The following is a 22,649-nucleotide window of genomic DNA, read 5'->3' as shown; positions in this document are numbered from 1 at the left end:
TCAGGCTTAAGCTGACCTATGGGGCCCCAATCAGAGCCCCACGACCCACTCGCTGCGGGATCCTCCCAAAGACAGCACAGCTGCGGCCCCCACCATGGGTCTAGGCAAGCTCTGGGAGCTGGAAATACTCCCTGGGTGATAGCAAACCAGGTTGGCCAGACCTGAAACACTTGGCCAGAAAGGTAAATCGATGGTGCACAGACCGCAGTGCCCTCCCCCGAGTCCGCGGCAGACGTCACTAATCAATCACCACGCTGTTGCTGAAACCGCGTTAATTTCAGCGTCTCTCCCAGCTCAGAGTCCAGGTACCAGACGACCTATTAATAAATTACCTTTGATGCTGAAAACCCTCGCCCTCTCTAGGCTGAGCCGCTGGGAAGACGGCTCACGACTTGCTGGAGAGCAAGCTTCTCTGTCCTGGATTCTTCTTTCTCTGTCCCTGGGTGGAACTGGGCCGTGCCTGAGGTCTACGAAGAGGAATTTTCATGGAATCACGGCAACCCTGGGAAATCATACCATTCGTCGTGGCCCTGAATTAAGACACAGAGCACACACAGCCAGCATCACTCGGGACCAGAGCTGCCGGGGCTTAATTGAGAGGAGGCGGCACAGAGGTGGCAAGCCAAGCAGCCTGGGGCTGGGGCAGGGGAGTCGAGGCCCCTCCAAGACGACTCTGAGCTCCCGAAATGGGCCGGACCCTCACAGTGAGCAGAGTCTTGTGGAAGCTGGTATTAGCAGGCGGTCTCCCCACAGGCTGGCAATCCCCAGACAGCAGAAAGGGCAGAGGCCAGCGGACTGCTGCCTGGTCTCTCCAACCCAGGCAGGTGAGAGAATTTTTACAGCTCCGTTCTCGTAGCCTTCCCATATAATTTACATCGCAGCCAACAAGCCACCGCCCAGGTGTTTGTGCTGGAGGAGATTCTCGGGGCAGCCTGGACAGGGGGCAGGAGTCTCAGGTTCAAGACCACAGTCTGCCTCTCCCCACAGGAACCTTGGGCGTGCCAAGGCCTCTCCAAGCCTCCATCCCTTCCCCTGAAAGATGGGGCAACTTGGCCCTCAGGTGAAGATTGTTCTGATGATGGAATGTACAGGGACCTGGGAAAGCAGAGCTTCAGTTATTCCTGAGAGATGACTCCTGCTGCTTCTGATGTCGTGGGCTTCTTGTTCAGGGAGAGGTCACATGGGCCCCTCGTGTGCATGTGCAGAAGGTGAGTCACCCAGCCCCAGCCGGCGGGGGAGGGTGGCGGGGCTTCGTGCCCCCTAAGCTGGTCCTTGGGGAGGTGGGTGGTGGGGAGGACCTCCCCCTCCCAGGGGACCAGGGAGCATCCTGGCCAGAGGGACTGTAACCTCAGCATCTTCCCTCTGGGATTTGTAAGGGGCTTGAACTGTTGTCTTTCAGTCACTCAGTTGTGTCTGACTCTTTGAGACCCCATGGACTGTAGCCTGCCAGGCTCCTCTGTCCGTGGGATTTCCCAGACAAGAATACTGAACCAGGTTGTCATATCCTACTCCAGGGACTGAACCTGCCTCCCCTGCATTGGCAGGCAGATTCTTTACTGCTGAGTCACCAGGGAAGATCCAAGGGATTGAATAACCATGTGTTATATATATAAATATATATATATATAAAGATGTGTCTGAATCCTAATCCCTAGAACCTGTGAATGGGAACTTATTTGTCGGGAGTGGGGAGGTCTTTGCAGATATAAGAAAGTTAAGCATCTCAGGACAAGACCACCTGCATTATCCGAGAAAGTCTTAAACCTTATGACAAGTGCTCTTATAAGAGGCAGAAGAGGAAACACACAAGGAGGAGACCGTGTGAAGACAGAGCCTGGAGTGATGTGGCCACAAGCCAAGGACACCAGGGGTCACCGGAAGCTGGAAGAAGCAGGAAGCGTCCCCCCAACAGCCTTCAGAGGGAGCCCAGCCTTGCTGACACCTTGCTCTCAGACATCCGGCCTCCACACAGTGAGAGAAGCCGTTTTTAAGCCCCCAGTTTGCAGTAACTTGTTCCCTGGGACACTGATGCAGGCTTAGTTATTGTGGAGATCTCAGCTAGGCCACAGATAAGGCAATGGCACCCCACTCCAGTGCTCTTGCCTGGAAAAATCCCATGGATGGAGGAGCTTGGTGGGCTGCAGTCCACGGGGTCACTAAGAGTCGGACACGACTGAGCGACTTCCCTTTCACTTTTCATTTTCATGCATTGGAGAAGGAAATGGGAACCCACTCCAATGTTCTTGCCTGGAGAATCCCAGGGATGGGGGAGCCTGGTGGGCTGCCGTCTATGGGGTCGAGTAGAGTCGGACACGACTGAAGTGACTTAGCAGCAGCAGCAGCAGCTAGGCCAGGAGGGGAGTTCAGCCCCAGGTCCCCGGGAAGCACAGGCGGGAAGGCCCCTGAATGGGACCTTCTCGTGAGCAAAGGGGCTCCACCCTGGTGACCCTGCTTGGGGCCAGGGGGGTCCTCAAGGAGGAGGCCGAGTCCAGCTCTGAGTGGGGTTGAGGCTGGAAGACCCTCTGAACCCAGCTCCTCCAGCTCTGCTGACAGCCGCCTGCAGGCCCACGTGGACTCAGAGCAGTGTATTGTGGCTCCTAAGACTGGGCAGGACTCATTTTCAACCACTGGGAAGAGCATTTAGAAAAAAAGCATCAAGAATGCTGGGGAGCCTGCTGTTATGGGCCCACGGAGCTCCAAGCGATTCAGTGGAAAATGAAAGAGACTTTTCTTTCCGGGAGCGGGAATCCAAGGTCGTGGGAAGGTGCCTTCGAGGGCGCCATGGAGCCCGGTAGCTGGTGTAAGTCATCAGGCAGAGGCCAGGGTGGAGACCGTGATGCAGGCAACGATGGGGCTGCAGGTGCCAGCGGGTTTAAGGGACTCGCTCCCAGGGGCCGAGCTGCCACAGCCCAGCCCTGGTCCTGAGCCACGGGCCTCCCCAGATCCTCCTTCCAGACCCTCCTCAACACCAGCCTTTCAATCCAGTATCTACTCTTTCTCTTCTGCGTGCTCAGTCACTTCAGTCGTGTCCGACTCTTTGCAACCCCATGGACTGTAGCCCGCCAGACTCTTCTGTCCATGGGATTCTCCAGGCAGGAATACTGGAGTGGGTTGCCATGCCCTCCTCCAGGGGATCTTCCCGACCCAGAGGTCAAACCCGTGTGTCTTACATCTGCTGCACTGGCGGGCAAGGTTTTCTTTTGCCACTAGGGTCACCTGGGAAGCCCTTCCTCTGCCTGTTTTAGGTCTCGCCTCGTCTGGCTCCCCTTGGCCCAGGGCAGGCCCCAGAGGCTCCCCCCACCTGCCTCCCTGGATCTTACAGGCTGTCTCCACGGAAGCTGCCCTTCCCGGAGAGGCTGGCCGTAGGGCCACCCACCCTGCCCCTCACCCCCAGCTCCCCGCCTCTGCTGTGTCCACACCAAGGCCCGAGCAGGAAAACCTGGAGCCCGGCCGACCCCTTGACCTCTGTTTCCCAGCTGGTGTTCTCCATCTCCATCGTGAGGAAAGAGGAACAGCAGGCTGGGAGTTGTAAAGGCAAAGCTGGAGGAGGAAGCTTCCTGTGGGGCTTGCTGGAGGCTATGTAGACGAAGGGGGCTCTGTGGGGCCAGGTTGGACCCCCGTGTGACGGACAAGTCGGGGGGCAGCCCCCCAGGCTCTGGGCTGGTGAGACCCTGGTGCTCTGCCTGCAGCCCATCCTGCCCAAGGCAGCTGTGTTCCCAGGGACTTGGGGTCCCTGTAAGAGCAGGACATGGCTGTCCATGGTGATAAAAGGGACAAGCGGGTCTCACCTGGAGATGGGCAGGGGGGTGCTGCTGTGAAGACCCAGAAAGGCAACGGGGGTGCTCAGGTTTCCTGCAGGGCTCTCGGGAGCTTGTGCCCACAGGGAGCTCCAGCCTGGGGCCAGAGTCCTGTGTCGCTTGCTCACTCATTCATTCAACAAACAACCCTTAAGCACTCAGCTTGTGCCCCTATGAAACAAGTCAGCCAGGCTCCACACTTGGGGAGGGGCCCCCCTTTCAGCAGCAGCGGCAGACAATACACACACACGCACACGCACACGCATGTGCACACGCATGTGCACACACATGCACACACACGTGCGCGCACACACGTGTACACACACGGGCACGCGTGTGCACACACACGTACACATGCACACACACATGCACACACGCACAAGCACTCACACACGCACACACATGCACACACGCACGAGCGCGCACACACACACACACACACACACATGAGAAAGGAAGAGGGGACCCGCAGAGGGATGGGGTTGTGTGCAGTAAAGGCTGACATTTAATCTGTAACGTCCCTTTCAGCTCAGCATCCTCTCATTTAAAGATGGCATCATTTGGGGTTTTTTCCTTTTAAATGAGATCAGAGTGGAGGAGGTAAAAAGGAGAAGAAAATCCCGCAGTGGTGCGAGCAGCAAGCAAGCTGAGGACTGAAAGCCTCCTCTTTCCACGCTGTCATCAGCGCTTTCTGGCCAAAGCCTTTTAGATCTCACGGGGCCGCACTCCTGTCTGTTCCACAAATCTCGATAAAGCAGGCTTCCCTGAGACCGTGTTCCTTCCCATGGCAAGGCCATCGTAATCCTGTCCAGCCGCTCCGTCTCGGCTCCGTCAGAAAGAGAATTCATGAAATATGAGGAAGATAAAAGTCGATGCTGTGCAGGCCTCGCTGGTTCCCGACTTAGGAAATACGGGGGTGTGTGAGTCGTATGACAGCGGTGGCCTTCCATGCGGGAAACAGAGAGGTAATTCTCGCACACCTGAATCCATCACCTTGGAAAACACACTTGGAGGAGCGCAACCTGCCGGCGGCCGAGTCCCCCCGAGTGGATGGTGGGGCCTGGGGGCGGATAACTCTGAGACGCCTCTCATCACACGTTGATTTTTACTGTGCTGTGTTTTCTAGGAAACACCAGAGAAGTGAAGGAAGGTAAAAGCCCTTGAGTGCTTGGAAAAAAAAAAAAGCTGGGAAGTAACATTTGTGGATATAGAACAGCCTGACTGTCTGACTTCCGGAAATGCTACTTTCTAAGTCAGCGGGATTCAACATGTTTGGTTTGTTTCACAAGTGCGGGGACAGGGATTCTCCCTTTATTAAGAAACTGACAGACCCATGAAAGAGAAGATGTTCAGGAGATGGTTGGCCTGGGACCTGGCCTGTAGTAAATGCTCAATAAGTGTGAGCTTCTCCTTACCCTGGAGGCCCCACCTCTGATAAGTGAAAGGTTTGCAATAGATTATCTCAAAGTCCCACAATTCTGAGAATCCAGGTGGACTTGACTTCCAAGTTATTTTCAGGGACTCCTCTGGTGGCCCAGTGGTTAAAAATCTGCCTTCCAAGGCAAGGGACGAGGGTTCAATCCCTGGTCAGGGAACTAAGATACCACATGCCACGGGGCAACTGAGCCCCCGCGCAGCAACTACTGAGCCTGCAATCTAGAGTCTGCACGCCACAACAAGACAGAGGCCAGCACTGCTCAAGGAAGAACCCGAACGCCAAAACCCGATGCTGAATGCCCGATGCAGCCAAGAGTGAGTGAACGAATAAGTGAATTCATATAAAACAAAGTTATTTTCATATTTACGTTAGTGGAAAACATTACCAAAAATGTTTTATCTTTCACCCACTTATGAAAAACACATATACACATCAAGGACCTGCCGTGAGCCAGGCACTCTTGAACCTTAGTTCACTGGACCTTTCTAGAGCCACGAGGCCAGCAGAGCAGCTGATACAAGAGGCCCGGAAAATCCCGAGGGCACGTGGAAAATGGGTGGGGTCCAAGATGGACTATTCCCCAACTTGAGGGCCCGTGCCTATATTTCTCACCTGGCTAGCACACTGTAAGGACTGTGTCAGAAGATACAAGGTCCAGGTGGTTCCAAGTGCTTTTCAACCAAACATCTCATTTTCCGCCATCAACCCCCCAAGAGGGGGTTGTCTGAGTGCCCACCTCTGCATTTCACAGACAAGAAACTGAGGCTGGGAGCTCTGCAGGGCCACCTGCGTCCAGGGGAGATGCACATGGCTCCCTCCAGTCCCTTCCCGTCCAGAGCCGCCTGGGCAGGGCTTTCACTGGGGAGGGCAGGCCCCGCCTGGCTGGCTGTGGCTGGCTGTGCCAGGCCTGGACATGGGCCCTCAGTGAACGGGTCATCTTCTCCCTCCTGGGAATTTGGAACTAGGCCTGGAGAAACGGGCTGAGGGGGCCTCTGAGCTGTTCTCTGATAAGGCCTCTGGTGAGAGGCTGCAGTGATGAATGGGTCTGTGGAGCAGACCAAGCGCCCGGCTGCGGGGCGTCCTCGGACGGAAAGAGTGGGGAGAAAGTGTCTGATGAAGCGGGGAGTGGACAGGCCCCGCCCCACCCCCAGGCCACGATACTCGCCCCCCAGTACTGTCTGCCCAGCCACGCCCCACCCTATGATGCTTGCCCCCCAGTATTGTCTGCCCAGCCCTATCCCCACACCATGATCCACACCCCCCAGTACTGTCTGCCCCTGGGATCAGGAGCATGTCTGATTTCTAACTACCAGCCTCTCTGTACTTAAGTTAAATGGAGGCAGTTTCTATTTTGCAACCTGCAGAGCTCTAACTGGGACATGCCATGATTCCCCCTCGGCTCTTTCTGCTCCAGACACTGCAGGATTATACACCAGGAGAGAGAGCCAGAGAGGGGGGTCCCAGAGGCATGCGCTGGCTTTGGCATGGCCTCGGAGTGGGTGCTTGCCTCCCTTCCCTCCCCGGCGCCCGCTGTCCTACCCGCGCATCTTCCGAGTTACCCAGTTTCACACCTGCCACGTGACAATCCAGGCTGTGATAAGCCTGTCATTATGTGGCCCCTCCCATGCGCCCCGGGACTGCTTGCAAGGTTCCTCCTCCCTTGATCCTAGGGACAGGCATCAGCAAACCCAGCTCTCACACCCTCCCTTCTCTGCCCAGGCTTGTGCACCCGCAACACACGTGGTGTGTGCCCTGTGCCCCTCTCTGTACTGAGCCCAGGGAGCAGGGACTGCCAGGCCACTTCCCCCACGTTCTGGGTACTGACCAAAGAGTTACCAGGCACCCACAGCCAGGAATAAAGAAGGGAATGGCAACCCACTCCAGTATTGCTGCCTGGAGAATCCTGTGGACAGAGGAGCCTGGCAGGTACAGCCCACGGGGTCTCGAAGAGTCAGACACGACTGAGCCACTGAGCACCCATGCACGCACAGCGAGGAAGCTCATCCCAGTCACACTGGGCGTGCTGGGGTAACTTAAGTAGACCTGTCCTCAGGCAGAAAAAGCCCCTGAAATGTGTAGAGAAGGGGCTTCCAGGTGCCCTGTCCTCCAATGGGGGAAAGGACAGGACAGACCAAGCCCCCTGCCTCCTGGCAAGGAGAGCGGACACACACAGGAGCAATGTAGAGTCCAGGGGGTCAGTGCTCAGGGCAGAGTAGCAGCGTGCTGGGGGAGACGGAAGGCCTCGCCCAGAAGGACATTTCAACACAGGGCCCAGGAGGTGGGGGCAAGTCACAGAGACCTGGGGGGTGGTCTCCTGGGCCGGCCACAGCCCCAAGAGGAAGCCCCCACTGCAGAGTTTCCTTCGCCACCAATGGATTTTCAGCCGTTTGTTTCTGTCTGGGAGCGCATGTTACTGCACACCTACTACGCACCGGGGGTCTTCTTACATCACCTCATTGAGCAAGCGTTCCCGCCGCTCACAGGACAGACTGACTTGGCACCTGGGTCCCAATCTTCTCACAGTGGGGCTGCTTAGCACACAGCCCCCTCAAGGCACCCTCATGCCCACCTGTGTGAGGGTGAAAGGGGCCTGGGGCGGGGGGGGGCTAGGAACACGGACATGAGTCCCAGGGTCAAGGACGTGTACATGTCTGCATGCGGCCTTCTGCACAGCTGACGCTGAATCTCTGCAGCAGCGGGCTGCTCTGGGAAGGGTGCTGACTGCACCCTCCGCTGGTGTGAGGCTGGGGGGCTCTGTGAGGAAGGGCGCTGGGCTGCTCAGGATCAAAGCCCCCTCCACCTGGTCATCCCCAGTCGTGCCACCTTTGCCTAGAGGAAGCTGGGTGCTGTCCAGCACTCGGCTGAGTCACCAGCTGCCCGAACTCTACAAGAACACGGAATCCAGAACGGGGGTGGGGGTCGCTCAGCTGCTCTGGTCCCTCAGCCAAGAGCCCTGGGGCTGAACAGTTCCCAACGTGTGTCCCCCACAAGCTCCCCCACGGCCGCCAGGATCGCCCAGTGGACTTTGCATGAGAGATGCTGGCTCCTTCCAAGACTGGGACCCACCTTCCACAAGAGGCCAAACACCATCCTGCCTCTGACCCTGTTGGCTGAGACCCCTCCCGAGGGCCCAGAGGGGATCCCGAGGGCAGTTGCCAATCTCTCGTGATCACTGCAAGGCCTCAGGTTGGGGGGTCGTTGGCACCCCAGCCGTGTCCCCAGTGGTGCCCTGGGGTTAAAGGAGACAGTCAAGTTCACAGCATCTTCAGGGAAATTGTCTTAGATGCCAGAAGAGCCAAGGAGGTGAGCACTTTCCCAGACCCAGTGCTGAGACTGGCTTTCGGAACTGCTTGCTTGAGGAAGAGCAGCCCTTCCATTATGGGAAGCGGGAAGCAGACAGCAGGCCTGCGCCCTGGGATGGGATGTGAAGCTACGACCAGGGCCACAGGGAAAGGGCAGCGCAGGGAGAGCTGAGAGCAGGTGCTGGGGGAGCCCTGCTGTGGAGGGGGGGCTGGGGGCGAGGAGCAGGGGAGGAGGGGCACAGAGGGAGGGGCGGGGGAGGAGGGGCTGAGGGGGAGAGGCAGGGGAGGAGGGGCTGAGGGGGAGGAGGGGCCGCAGGGGGAGGAGGAGTGGGAGGAGGGGCGGGGTGGGGGGAGGGGCCACAGGGGGAGGGGTGGGGTGGGAGGAGGGGTGGGAGGAGGAGGGACTGAGGGGGAGGGGCGGGGGAGGGGAGGGAGTGCAGGTGGAAAGGCAGGTGGGAGGAGGGGCCAGTCCTGTGGACCTGGGCGCTGCTGGCTGGCCAGCGCTCTGGCTTCTCAGGAGCATTTTCCACTTTGCTTTTTCCCAGGCCCACGTCCCCACTGCGTGTTGTCAGGAAAGTGTCCAGCTACCGGTGACAGTTCCTGGGTCCACCGGGCCAGACCACGGCCTCAGTGGTTCCCCCAAACCCACGTCTAGGCTTGGCTGTGAAGGAATCTTGTCGACGTGGTTCGCATCTATGACGCTCAGTCCATCTACGCCGGACTTTAACTGAGGAGGTGACTCTTGGATCATGCCGGGGCACCTCCTCTAGCTTGCTCAAGGACTTGAGAGCAAGTTTCCCAAAGAAATTCTGCCTCAAGGCCACTCCATCAGCTCCTGCCTGAGGGTCCAGCCGGCAGGTCTGCCCTGCAGCTTTCTGACTTGCTAACCGCCAATTACAGTAGCCATGTCCCGAAAATAAATCCATTAACCTACGCCTTCCCAGGTCCCACTAGTAAAGAATCTGCCTGCCAACACAGGAGCCGTGAGTTCGATCCCTGGGTCAGGAGGATCCCCTGGAGGAGGGCATGGCAACCCACTCCAGTATTTTTGCCTGGAGAATCCCATGGGCAGAGGAGTGGGCTACAGTCCACGGGGTCGCAAAGAGTCGGACACGACTGAAGTGACTTGGCACGGCACGCACACTTACGCCTGTTTCTTTCTATTATCTGTCTATCCATTCATCCATACCTGTCCATCTATCTCCCATTACTTTAGTTTCTCTGGAGTGTCCTGGCTGCCACGCTGCCTGAGCCCCTTGCACCTGTGGAGCCTCTCAGGAAAGAGGGCCCACTGGACACTGGCCAGAGACTGCCCTCAGCACCCACCTGCCCCACTCTGGGCATTGGCACGGTGCCCACTGCAGTGCCTCATTTGCTCCCTCAGGGCCAGGAACCCAGTCTGTCCTTCTCACCACAGCCTTCAGCTGCCAAGCCCCCACCGGACCTCTCTGAGCAGCAGAGAAAGGTCAGTCACTGTGCTGTGCTCTGAAGGCCTGGGCCGGGCCCCAAACCACAGCAGCAGAGTCCACGCCAAAACCTGTGTGTGTGCGCTTGCACTCACGTTCATGTATGTTCAGGGCCCTTTGTGAACTGATTCCATCTTGGGGTTCTGGCTTCTTCCCACCAGGATCCCTATAGTATGACTCCTAGACTTCAGCTTACCAACCTTCTGGAAGGTTTCAGATGTCTTGCTTCTAATCCTTTGTGCCTGCTGCTGCCTCTGCCTGGCGCAGTCACCCTCCAGCTCTACTTGAGCCCATCAGCTCACTCCCATCTCTGGAGCTGTCCTTGGCTGAGGCAGGCTCTTCCTACATATCTCCTGACCACCCATCCCCCGCTGGAAATCACTGTCCCTTTAGGTACCCAAGTCACCCCACCGGCTTCCAGGCTCCCTGGGGACACACTGTCCTTTGCACCTCCACACACCCAGAATACAGGAGACGCCCGCCTCCCATCCCCAGCTGCTGACCCAACGCCTCACATTCAATTCAGCAAACACACGCTGATGTTTTATTGATGGTATATTTGTTCTAGAAACAGCTTTTCATCTTTGCTCATTAGCTTTTTGCATTCCTGATAACATCCCTCCTTCAGATGCTTTAATATGAAAAAATTAATGATCAATGCTTAGAACAAAGGTTGGCGAACATCGTGAGCCTAAAGGTGTTAGTCTAGCAAATTCCTCCATGTCCAGCATACAGAGCTGCACACGCCAGGGGCCTGTACCATCTTTGTGAAAGAAATCAATGAAACAAAGTATCTAATTGGCAATTATGGTCTCAAGGATGAAGTGTTTTTTGTTTTTTTTAAATTGAGGCTCAAATCCCGCTTTCCTCCACAATCTGAGCTGATGAAGTTTTGTTCTGTTAGTCTGGTCCTGCCTCCCAGTCACATGGGTCCCCGAGGGTGGGGGCCCCCTGCTGCTAAGTCACTTCAGTCGTGTCCGACTCTGTGCAATCCCATAGACGGCAGCCCACCAGGCTCCCCCATCCCTGGGATTCTCCAGGCAAGAACACTGGAGTGGGTTGCCATTTCCTTCTCCAATGTGTGAAAGTGAAAAGTGAAAGTGAAGTCGCTCAGTCGTGTCCGACTCTTAGCGACCCCATGGACTGCAGCCAACCAGGCTCCTCCATCCATGGGATTTTCCAGGCAAGAGTACTGGAGTGGGGTGCCATTGCTTTCTCCCCCCTAGGGCGACGCTAATGACAAACAGGATGAGGACCCACCCGCCCTGTCTCACTCAGGGAGCCCCTCCTGACGGGATCGCTGGAGGTGGGGCTGGAGGCTCTTGCACCTGGCTTGTGAGTCTCTGCTCCCGGCTCCTCTAAGAAGCGTGGATCCGGGAAAGCAACAGGCTGGGGGGTGAAGGGTGGGCAGAGGGCTCTGTCCATCCCTCTGCTTCTTCACAGGCTGCTCTTAGAGGACGGTGACCGAGCACCCGGGTTTGACACTGACACGCTAGGTCCTTCAAGACCTGGGCTCCGTCCTTGCCACCGGCATCTCCCTATAGCTGGCCCCGTGCCAGTTGTGGGCTCCCTGGAGGCTCCATGTCCGCTGAGGTGGGGCGTCCACGTAGCCCAGTTACAGCTCCTTGGCCCTTCCCAACCCAGTGAATTCCCAGCTGCCCACCAAACCCTCCCCAACCAGCAATCCGTCTGCACAGCCGGCCCAGGAGGCCCCGGGAACAGAGCTGGCAGCCAGAGCATCCCTGGGTGCCCCAGGCCACCTGCTGGTGTCAACTACAAATTGGCACTCACCAAGAGCATTGCCAGGGCTTCCCTGGTGGCTCAGACAGTAAAGCGTCTGCCTGTAATGCACCCAGGTTCAATCCCTGGGTCAGGAAGATCCCCCGGAGAAGGAAAAAGCAACCCACTCCAGTATTCTTGCCTGGAGAATTCTGTGGATTGAGGAGCCTGTAGGCTACAGTCCATGGGGTTGCAAAGAGTCGGACACGACTGAGCGACTTCATTTCACTTCACTTCAAGAGCATTGAAGTGCAATTGAAGAGCAATGATTGAACAACAAAGACGCTTGCCATCTGCCTCTACGGAGCTTGAACCTCATGCTGCTATATTGACCTTCAACACCCGCTGAGGGAGTTCAGGGTGGAGTGAGGCCCTCTGTGCTCCAGGGAATCTGGTGGGACAGGTCTTTAGATAGTTGGATGTTTTTAGGAACAGATTTTACGATTTCCATCCTTGCATCTGCTCATATCTAGAGAAGCACTCAATCCCTTCATGGGGACATCAGACCCTCACGACTAACAAAAACCTTTTGTAAAATGAGTGCTTCATAGCATTGAACTCCCCCTTCACTAAAACCTTATATATTGACTTTTTGGAGCAGGCTCTCAGAGCTCGCTGAGATGCTGCCTCCTGGGCTGCAGGCCTCATTTTGCCCCAAATAAAACCAAACTCACCCCTGGAGAAGGAAACAGCAGCCCACTCCAGTATCCTTGCCTGGACAATTTCATGGACAGAGGAGCCTGGTGGGCTGCAGTCCACGGGGCTGCAAAGAGTCGGGCACGGCTGAGCGACTAACACTTACTTACTTACACAACTCTCAAGTTGTACATCTTTTTTTAGTTGACACCAGGATCCCAGCAACCCAGGGTGGGGACACTCATACTGCTCTAGAGACAAGGAAATGGAGCCTCAGATGTCAGGGTCCAGGCGCTATGAACTGCCAAGTGGACTCGGATGCCCAGGCCATCCTCCAGAGCCCGGCTTCCTACTCTTTAAGGTTTATGTTCTAGAAGCATGGGGCAGGCAGGCAGGTGGGGCAAGGCACCTTGGACCTTGACCTGCAAGTCCGTATCAGCAAAACCTGTATAAAGGGTGCCCATTGGGGATCATTCTGCAAAGCAAGACCTGCGTCCAGACCCGGAGCAAGGAGCCTCATCGCTGGGCCAGCAGCACTCAGGACCCGCCTGGTCCACACACAGAACAGCCTCCTCCCAGGAACACCATGCATCAAGGGGACGAGAGCGGCTCAGACCTCCCCGGGGTGCCTGGTCAGCTTTCTGTGTGACAGAGGGTCAAGGGGCCCAGTGAGTCCTCCTGGGAGTACCACTGCCCTTTCCCTAGAAGGAAGGTGACGATGGCATGGCTGGGATGCCCAGCCCTGCCCCATCACCAACAAGTGCCACGTAGAAGACACATGGGCAGGGTGGCAGGCCTGGGTCTGCAGGCCTTTCTTATGAATTCATAACTGAAGGCCTGGCAGCATCAGCTTTAATTGAAAAGACACCTACATGAGGGAGCACAGAGGCTCTGTCCTCGCGAAGGGAGAAGGCATGGAATGGCTCTCTGGCATCTGAAGTGGGTTCTGTGAGTCTGAAGGGTCGGGGCAGCGGGAAAGGATGCTCGCTGGGACACTGGGCAGAGGCAGCCCCTCCCGAGCTCCTCTGACCCGCAGGGCCTGACCTAGAGCTGCAGAAACATGACCCAGGCCTCCAGCCTTGGCCTCAGCTGTTCCTTGGCCTGGAACTCTCTCTCCTTTAGACCCTCCAGGGCTGGCCGCCACCCTCAAATGGCTCCTCCTGGGTGTGGGGCCTCCCTGACCTCCCATCTGAAATGCCAGCTCTCGTCCCCTCCGCCTTGGTCACCCCCCTCCTCCACCCATCAGTCTGACGTCACTGATCTTCACGCACACAATGCTCACCCAGCACCGAGAACAGCCGTGGGCTTGGGATGAAGCAGCAGGGCCATCAGGGTAAAGTATCAGTGTTTCTTCTTTTCGTGGCCCGCCTTCTGCATGGGTGGAGAGGGACGTGGCAACCCACGCCAGTATTCTTGCCTGGAGAATCCCCTGGACAGAGGAGTTGGCAGCAAACAGTCCACGGGATCGCAAAGAGTCAGACACGCCTGAGTGACTAAGCCCTTCTGCATGGACTTGTGAGTCCGTGGGGCCAGGGCGCTTTGTTCAAATGCTCAGCCCTAATGGTTCTGTTCTCTCCTCCCGGCTCAGGGTCCAGCCTGTGTGTCCCCAGGCATCTCTCCAGGACCACTGCAACAGCTCCTCCTTCTAGAGCAGCCTGTGGCTCCCTCAGCCCCAGGCAGACCGACTTAGCTTCTAGCAGCCAAGGCCCCCATGGCATGTCAATGCACCTGTCCAGCAGGCCCCCACCAGGCCCACCACCCTCCGGACTCAGGATGGTCCCAGACACTCCTGCCTTCTCTTTCCTGCCCAGGTTGTCCCTCCCATCCAGATCCCCCTCCTGAAAATGTTCAAGAGAAGTAACTCAGAAGCCAGCTACCTACAGTGACCTCAGACATCAACACAGGCAGAATAACTTTAAAAGCTATCAGGATCTAAAATAATCACACCCTCTCCAGATGCCCCAGGGAGAGACCTTCATGATGGCCCCAGTGAAGTACGAGGCAGCACCTCCGTGTGCATGAAGAAGGGAAGGCGCAGGGAGGTTGAAGCAGGTGTCCTGAGCCACACAGCCCTGAGCTGCTCATCCCAAGGCGGCCTCTCCCAGCCTCATTCTCTGACCTGGCTCCTTGCCTGGGTACCGTCTCCTCTGCCTCTTAGGCAACCCTGATCACAACCTTGTGTCTGTCAGTGGTGTCTGCTCCTCCCCAGACACACCCACAGACCCCTTGAGGGTTGCATCCTGTCTCAGTCTCTTTAAATCCCAGCACTGCCTGGTCCAGGGGCCAGGAAAGAGCACACGTGCTGGTGAGTGGGACGCCCGTGGGGGCTACAGCCCGGGGTGCCCCTGGTCATCCCAGAACTCTGCTTCAGTTTCTTCCTCTGTAACAAGACTGAGGTGGGAAAGTGGATGGACAAGAAAGTGGGAAAGTGGGTGGATGAATGGATAGGTGATGGATGGGTGGGTGGATGGATGGATGGAAGGAAGGAAGGATGGATGGTGGGAGAGTGAATGGATGGGTGATGGATGGATGGGTAGATGTATAGGTGGGTGGATGGATGGATGGATGGATGGTAGGAGAATGAATGGATAGGTGGATGGATAGATGGATGGGTGGATGAATGGATGGAAGGATGGATGGTGGGAGAGTGAGTGGATGGGTGGATGGATGGATGGATAGATGGATAGGTGAATGGATGGATAGATGGATGGTAGGAGAATGAATGGATAGGTGGATGGATGGAAGGATGAATGGATAGATGGATGGGTGGATGGATGGATAGATGGATGGGTGGATGAATGGATTGAAGGATGGATGGTGGGAGAGTGAGAGGATGGGTGGATGGATGGATGATAGATGGGTGGGTGGGTGGGTAGGTAGGTGGACACATAGATATGGTAAGTTGCTCTGAGACCCTGAGTAACTCCCTAACTGAATCTGATCCCATATATCCATTTGGAGAAAAGAGATGGTAAGGCCCAAGGAGGAGGAGGAAAGGCTTTCCCTTGGCCACAAACCTGCCTGAGGAAGACTGGAACCCCTAGTCCTGTGACTTCAGTTCATCTGTCTCCCTCCTTTTTGACCTCTGACCTCCTCTCTTTTCTTTTCTTTTCAACATGACTGAATGTGAGGACCACTGTCTGGCAATAGCTGCCTCCCTCTCTCTGATGACAAACTCTGGCTGTGACACTATTCTCACCTCCCCACCAGATGTCAGGTGGGAGATTGTCTTTAAACAGGTCTGCAGTGTGAAAAAATGAAATTCCTTGCAGGGTTCTCAGCCTTGGCTGCAGATTGAAATCATTGGGGGAGCTTTTAAAACAGACACAAGGGCCCTAGTGCAGTCCAATTTACTCAGAATCTCTGAAGGTGGGGACCAGGCTTGTAATTTTTAAAGTACCCTCAGAGACTGGGGACCAATCAGCTAGAGACTTGTCAGCCCTTGGTGGCTAGAAGAATGCAACAGACTAGACAGGTGTTTGAGAGCAGAATCTCTCTGGATAATCAAGATTCTTCCTGTAGGTTCTGATCCATCACCTGCTCTCCCAGGAATCACCCAGAGAGCCGAGGGAAGAGAAATAAACCACAGCACTTACCATCAGGGTCTATATCAAGCCAACTGCAACGTCTCAGAGTGCTGAAGCTCTTGAAGAAACAATTCTTATCCATCAGATTAATCACAGGACCCCTGTCTCTGTCATCTTCTTTTCCGTCCCTTGCTGTGATTTTCATTATCATCATCACCACCACCACCACCACCACCATCACCACCATCGACGTCATTGCCGTCTCACATCCATCGTCAAGCTCTGTGCTGAACGCCTCTTTGGTTTTCCTCACGTCTGACCTCACGACAGCTCTTCAAGATACTGCAGTTTATTTCCCAAATGAACACACGGTAGTTCAGAGAGGTTAAACAACTTGCTCGAGGTCACACAGCCACAAGATGGTACAGTGGAGATCTGGATGCACGTCTGCTTGACCCTGATTTGGTGCTTTTAGTGGGAAGGGAGGGCTTTCCAGGGGGCGTTAGTGGTAAAGAATCCGCCTGCCATTGCAGGGGAGGCAAGAGATGCAGGTTCGATCCCTGGGTCAGAAAGATCCCCGGAGGAGGAAATGGCTCCACCAACTCCAGTATTCTTGCCTGGAGAATCCCATGGACAGAGGGGCCTGGTGGGTTACAGTCCATGGGGTCACACAGAGTCAGACACGACTGAGCAGCTGAGTACACAGCAGCACGATGGTAAGGGAAAGACATCAAGACTCAGACTCCTCAAAGCCCAGGAAGAGCCCTGCCTTTGCCTAACCGAATCCCCCCACAATGCTGACAGTGAGAATCGATCAAGGTACAGGAGATGATTAGAATCCAAACAAACTGAGCCTAGGCAGAGCATTTCAACTGAAGAAGATCAAGTTGGGTGTGGAGAAAAGTCAGGCTCTGCTTTTGCACGGTATTAGTTCATTCATTCATGCACCCATCCACCCCACACACCTTCCCAAGAACTGCCCTCCTCTCACACCCAAGACCTGGAGGCCACTCCAGCTCTCATCTGAGCAGAGGGTGACTCCATCCTATGAAGCTTCTACCTCATCTTTTTTCAGAGCAGGCTCTTCAAATCGTTCTGGAGCCCTGGCTCCATTCCAGGCCCAGGCTGGTCCCAGGGATGCTGAAATGACTGGGATGTGGTTGAGGGAGATGAAGACAGTGTTTGACAGCAGCCTGTGCAAAAGGCCTGGGTGCCATGGGGCGGGGAAGCCAGCCAGGCATGGTGCAGGAGTTAGCTACCATAAGCAAGCCTGCGACCTGGGGCTACATTAAGAGACACCTCTCCGTAGCTAGAAGCAGGCTGGGGCATCCTCCTGGGGTCGGGGCTATTCACACAGAAGCCTCATGAGCAGTGACTGCAGAGACAAGGAACAGGAGTAGGTTCACAAGAGGGTGGCGGAGACCCATGCCTTGCAGGAGACAGTGGAGCTGAATGCAAGCATGGGAGCTGGGCCTGGGGGTGGCGTGAGGGACAGGGACCTCCCTTCTGAAGCCAGGAGGGTGGAGCCTTAGACAGATGCCCACCCCAACCAAGCCTGTGAAAGTGAAAGTCACTCAGTCATGTCTAACTCTGCGACCCCATGGAATATACAGTCCATGGAATTCTCCAGGCCAGAATACTGGAGTGGGTAGCCTTTCCCTTCTCCAGGGGATCTTCCCAGCCCAGGGATCCAAGCCAGGTCTCCCACATTGCAGGTGGATTCTTTCCCAGCTGAGCCACCAGGGAAGCCCAAGAATACTGAAGTGGGTAGCCTATCCCTTCTCCAGCGGATCTTTCTGACCCAGGAATCGAACCACGGTCTCCTGCATTGCAGGCAGATTCTTTACCAGCTGAGCCACAAGAGGAAACCCTGTAGGCATCTCCAATGACGGGTCACTGGGCTGGAGCGGCCAGAGCCTGCCAGCAGGACAGACCGCTGAATACAGGAAGAAGAGTCCCTGTGCTGGGGAAGGGCCTGGGGCCGTGGTCTCCTCATCTCACGGGGCTGAGAAAGAAGAATGACGCATCTGAGTTTTCTTGGAAAATTCCAGCACACTGCTGCCATCCCCAGCAAGGGTCCGTGCAGATGAAGGGGGCAGTGTGGGGTGACCTGTCACTCGGCCACGCTCGGCAGCTTCTAGCAGCAGCACGCGGGCCCCATGGATCATCCAGACTGCCATCCGGATGCCCAGGGGCCCGTGTGACCTGCTGCACCAGGACAGCTGCAGCCTCCAGCACCTGGGCCAGAGCCAGGCTGGCCAGGCGGAGTGGCCAGCTCCTGGGCGACACCAAGCCATGAAACCTCGACATCCCTCCAAGAAGCCTTGGGCACCCACAAGCCCCACACGACTCCAGAGGGAGACGCAGCCAGGTGTCACCCCCGGGCCCCCCGTGGACCCTTCCCGGGTGGCCACACCTCAAACAGAATCCAGGTGATGACATCTGGCCAGGGTTCTGGGCCCTCCCCAGGGCCTCTGTCTTGCAGGACCCACAGCCCAGCCAGGGCCCCGCTCCAGGAGTCTCCCTCCCCATCACCCCCAATCTAAGGCATCAGCTGCCCCCTAGTTCTGCCTCTTAAATGGGTCATGAGTCTCCCCGCCCCCCACCTCCCTGCTTCCCCAGCTCAGGCCTCACCAGCTCTCAGCCAGACTCTCCCTGAAACCCAATGTCCACCGGCAGCCAGAGGGATCTCACAGCCCTGACTCCACTTTGGGAAACGGGTGGTGTCAGAGGGTGGGAGGGTGTAACAGGGAAGATGCAATTTCACTAAATGGTTCACCGAGCTGCCCGCCACCTCTCCAACCCCGAAAAACCCCCAGACATCATCTCCCAGACCGCCTTGCATGAGGCGAGGCTGTAAGACAGAGTCCTGGTCAGCAGCCTGGGTCCCACTCTGGACTGGCCCTTTAAACCCCCACCACGTGCCTCCCTGAGGACCCCAAGGAGGGCAGAGGAGGCACGAGACGGAAGGACCCTGGGCCCCTGACTGACGGCAGGGAGTAGAGCCCAAGACCTCCCCGGCCACCCCACAGGCCGCAGCAGGCTGTGCAAGGCCACGAAGACGCCTCCGGGTTTGGGGTTGTGGGTTGGAGCAGGTAACTCCCTGGGACGGTTTTCGGCTTTGCGTCCCCGTGTGTGGAAAACGCTTGGAGGGAGGTTCCCCATGTGCAGAGCGGAGGGTCTCCTGCCAGTGAGATCTGGGACCATCTGGTTTTAATTCTGCCAATCTGACTTCCAGCCCTGGCTCTGCCCAGGCCTCTCTGAATCTCAGTCTCCTCATCTACAAAATGGGAAAAAGAGAGAAGCCCCCCTCTCGGGACGATTGTGCGGTAACCCTGTGACCATTCATCTCCAGAACAGGAGATGCTAGGAAGTCGTCTGTCTGCTTGGTTTGTTTTCTGTGTTTGTCTGCAGAGATTAAACATTAGCCCTATTTAAAATGCATACCTGTTACAAGGAGCGAAGCCTCTCATCTTTGGCAAGTGGGATTAAAGGTGAGTCTTTTCTTGTCAACATGTCCTACATTTTCTTGGTATTGTTTATAAAGGAGACTTTATAAAGACTCTGTATTTTTATAAAGGAGAAAAAAACAAACTTGAAAAAAAAAAGAGATGAATGGATCTGTAAGCACAGACCCCTGGGGATGGGAGACATGTCACTATTAACATCAAAATCAGGAGAAACAAGGACACGCGAGCAGCCCAGCTCCTCCCCCACGGACTCGCTGCCTCCCTGCACTTTAGCCCAAGTCCCACCGGCTGTGGAACGAAGCCAAGACACCGCACATGGTACCTTGTAAAGAAACCTGCAGGATTTGTACCGTTCCGCTAAATTAAAATGAAAGAGAGTATTAGCAGCGCAAAGGAGAATTGCAACCACGAAGATTAAATATTGATGCCCAGAGGATTCTTCAGGGCTAAACGTAGGAGGACATTCCTGATGCCAGGCTTCCTGGGCCGAGGGAAAGCTGGGACACACAGCAGTCCTCCACGTATGGCCAGGTAACTTGGCCGGGACCCGCAGGACCTGGGGTGAAGCCCCCGAGGGCTCCTGCACCTCAGCATGAAGTGAGGGGGGCAGTGCTGGAGGTCTCAGGGCACGGTGGGCCGTGACCAGAGCTGGGCACAGCTGCCCACCTCCACTCACCAGGCACACATTTGGGCTCCTCACCTCTGCACCAGATCCTACAGCTGCTGGAATTCCAGAAAGTCTGGGTACTGGGGAAAATTTAGGGTGGACTATTGCTCTGGTTTTCCTTCTTCATTGATTTCAATGGAAATGGTCACAACCCTGTTTCTGTGGGTCCCCAGGGGTGTGGGTCCTCCGGTTCTCTTACCTCCACTAAATGGAATCAAACACCTTAAAACAACCCATCCTTGATTGCAGCATGTGTCTTCCCAGATGGCAAATCTGGCCGAGGCCCTCCTCCGAGGCCCCCCTACCATCAGGACTCGGCCTCCGCCCGCGGGCACCCAGCATTCAAGCTCTCTTGTCAAGTCGGTTGCTCTCCTTCTTCCTCCCTCCGCCCCATTCAACCTACTCCTCACCTGCAGGCTGCTGCTGTTTTCCTGAACAAACCGCAGTTCCTCGGGCACTCTGAACTCAGGCTGTGTTCTCTCCTGTAGCACCTGCTTCCTGCCCTCCAGCGAACTTCTATTCATCCCTCAATGCCCATCACAAAACACCCCACCCGTCCCAGTCCCACAGAGGTGTCTCTGACTCCCTCAGCTAGTCAGCAGCTCACCCACGAGGGTTCTGGCAGGTTCTGTGGGTTGGATCCTGACCTCATGACCCCTCAGGATAGTGGAGTGGTCTGGGTCCATCTCACTCCTCTAGACTGGAAATGTCTGGATTGTAGAGCTGTGTCCTGTTCATTGTGACACCTCCAGCTCTTAGCTCACTTCTGGCCAGAGGAGAAGCTCAACGCACGCTTCTCGAGGGCAATGATCAAATTAATTAATGCTGTGGTTCACAAGTGGTCCCAAAAGCCAAATAAAGAAAGGATGCTCTTGCTTTCTCTCATTCTGCATCCCTCAACCTAGAGGCACAGCGGGGCTCAGGGGGGCAGGTTTGAAATCACGGCTGCCCCACACCCCGGTGTCTGCTGCTGGATCTGGGCTCCCCGTGCGTCCACCGTGAAACCACGTCATGTCAGTCTGAAGCACATCAGTATGCAGGTGGCGTGGCCTCCTGCCGAACAATTAATCAGGGCCATTTGTATGCGCTGGGCTGTGCTTCAGAGCCACGAAGGAGCAGAACCATCATCCCCCAAATCCTCCCAATCTTCCTGCCCACTACTTCCAGATTCAATAAGCACAAATCACTGGTCTGATTTTTTTTTCTTCCTAAAGTTAAACAGCAAATTGCTTTGCCAGCTCCAATATTAGCAGTTTTTACGGGATGTGGGGACCAGCCCCTTTTCTCGCCGCGGTTTCACGGTTTCCACCTGGAGCCCCAGGGCCAGCAGAGGGGAAACTGGTTCACAGACTCCCCGAGTGTCACCCATCTGTCCTATCCCTGACACTCTCACTGAGCTTCTCTGGAAGGTTCGGTTTTATTCCTCGGAGTTTTGGGCCCCGTGACTGTCAGACTCAAGCTGCGTCCAGCAGCCTTTGGACAGGGGCGAATCCAAGCGTTGAGAACCCAGCTCACATCACCGAGGCCTGGGAGAGGCGGACCGGGCTTATCCAGCAAGAAGTCAGTCTGACGGGTACGTGTTGGAGGGAAACACCCCAAGAGAAGTGTCCCCACCGCCGCCTGGAGCACTCAGCCCCTGAGAACACACAGGCTGCTGTCTGCACACCGCTGCTTCCCTCCTGGAAACCCAGCTGCCCCGCACATCACCATCTCCATGGAGCCCTTCCCAGCAAATCCACCTCCACGCTGTCGCCACAAAGGCCCGACGTGAAAACTCTAAGCCTCTCTTCCCAACGCCCTCCTCCAGGAGAGGAGCCAGTGGAGCCCCGTTCTGGAATGTTCTCACTGCCTGGCTTAAACGCCTGTCTGCATGCCTCTCAGAGCAGTTCTCCCACACTCACTTCCCCAATTCCACTCTTGGGAGGATGGACTGTACTGCCCCGTCCTGGCCTCTAGCCCTTGGCCCAGGGCCTGGGTGAGGAGGACCCATGAACAGGACCGAGCACCTACTACATGCTAGTCCAGCGAGGGCTCTTTCACAGCCTTTGGTGACGTGATCTGCAGATCTCGCCAGCTAGATGGGTGTCAACAACCCCACTTCACAGAAACAGATGCTTTAGGAAAACATGACCCATTAAGCTGACGCGTGCAGATGCCCGGTTCGTGACCACAGGGCGGCAGGGCGTGAGAATACCTGCACATTTCAGTCGCTGTCACCGCCTCCGTAAGGGCGGGTTGGTTCCTCCACCTGCATTCAGAATCTGAGAGGCAGGCAGCCCGGTCTCCCCAGGTCCCCGGGGGCAGAGCTGCCTAGCTGACCAGCGCCTGGGTGCAGACGCCCAAGTCAGCTTGGCCCAGGGTGCTAACCTCCAAGGTCAGCTACAGAAAGGGTTGCTTGCAAAGTCCCTAAAGTTCTGAGCAGTTTGTTACACCGCGAGAGCTAACCGGCACACAGCTTCTCACCACAAAGCCCCCTCTTTGTGCTACACCAGGCTGTGTCTCGAGGGTCCCCAGGCATCAGCCGAGAAAGCAGCTGTCTTCACATCCACCTACTGCGTCTTCCTCTC

General features: G+C 56.2%; 1 protein-coding gene and 1 long non-coding RNA gene across 3 annotated transcripts in view; one reads left to right on the top strand and one right to left on the bottom strand.

The window, feature by feature from the left end:
* The window catches only part of SORCS2 (sortilin related VPS10 domain containing receptor 2), a 495,738-nt gene that overhangs the window by 231,502 nt on the left and 241,587 nt on the right, over window positions 1-22,649 (bottom strand). The gene's annotated exons all lie outside the window — the stretch shown is intronic.
* LOC113894555 lies at window positions 295-9,510 on the top strand. Its single transcript, XR_003511616.1, has 2 exons — window positions 295-1,208; window positions 9,083-9,510. It is a non-coding gene; the product is annotated as an uncharacterized LOC113894555 (long non-coding RNA).

The sequence above is a fragment of the Bos indicus x Bos taurus genome, chromosome 6 (assembly GCF_003369695.1).
Source record: "Bos indicus x Bos taurus breed Angus x Brahman F1 hybrid chromosome 6, Bos_hybrid_MaternalHap_v2.0, whole genome shotgun sequence".
Taxonomy (NCBI): domain Eukaryota; kingdom Metazoa; phylum Chordata; class Mammalia; order Artiodactyla; family Bovidae; genus Bos; species Bos indicus x Bos taurus.
This window is presented reverse-complemented; position numbering and strand designations above follow the sequence as displayed.